Here is a 1,194-nt window from a genome sequence, read left to right as displayed (position 1 = left end):
TGCCCTGACATTTTGGAAAATTGGCTTCCATTGCTCCCAAAACCATATTCCACCACAAAACAACAACAGAAAACAACGTTATTTCACAAATGTTTACGCAGCTAGGAAAAGCTAAGAAGTAAAAACAATACAAAACAAAACAAAATGCATTTGAGAGGAAGAAAAAACAAAATGACATTTGTGCCCAAGATGGTGTAAAGGATGGAGAGTGGCTAGCAATAATTTCTGGGAAATAAATATATATTATGTACATGTGAGATAAAAATGAAGGCCAGGGATTAATTTGCGTGAAGCCTTTGGATGTGCAGTAAGAAATGGGGTGATGAGTTTCTATCAAAAACAATGGCCAAGACCAGGTAACGCACACCTGTCAGATTGTGACGTCACATCCCCACAGGAACATGAATCCCTCCATATTGGTCGGTTCCTGCTGCCCTTTGCAGAAAAACACTAGATATGCCTACCATTCGCATATGAACATGTGTGATTCATATACCTTTACATGATGAATATACAGTTCGAGTTTTCCGTTAGGGCAGCAAAAGGAGGATAAACAAGGTTCAAATACAGTTCGTAGCATTCCCCGTGTATTGCGGCCTTTTGGCAAAATCTGAAAAATCCATCCCAGGGGATGCTGCATGCTGGAGGCAAAACATGTATTTTGGGAAAGCACACACACATCCTGAGGTTCACAAAAATGTTTGTCAAGCAGTTTTGAAATTATCTGATGTGGGAGAAATGGCAAAACGGTGTTTGCAAAAATTTCCGGACATGGTGCCTTTAGTTCTTTAACTCTGAGGAATGAAAACTGAAAATTGATGAAAGCATATTTTCAGGTGTGTGTGTGTGTATATATATATATATATATATATATATATATATATATATATATATATATATATATATATATACATATATATATATATATACATATATATATATATATACACATATATATATATATATGTATATATATATATATATATGTATATATATATACATATATATATATATATACATACATATATATACACACACACACACACACACACACACACACACACACACACACACACACACACACACACACACACACACACACACACACACACACACACACACACACACACACATACACATACAAGGTCCGTCTAAAAAGTAATATATTGAAATCACAGCTTGTCCCCTTCAAAA

The sequence above is a fragment of the Eptatretus burgeri genome, chromosome 6, assembly GCF_056783735.1.
Source record: "Eptatretus burgeri isolate ZD-2024b chromosome 6, Ebu_testis_v1, whole genome shotgun sequence".
In the NCBI taxonomy this organism is placed as follows: domain Eukaryota; kingdom Metazoa; phylum Chordata; class Myxini; order Myxiniformes; family Myxinidae; genus Eptatretus; species Eptatretus burgeri.
The sequence above is the reverse complement of the archived record's forward strand: the minus strand, read 5'-3'. Positions refer to the sequence as shown.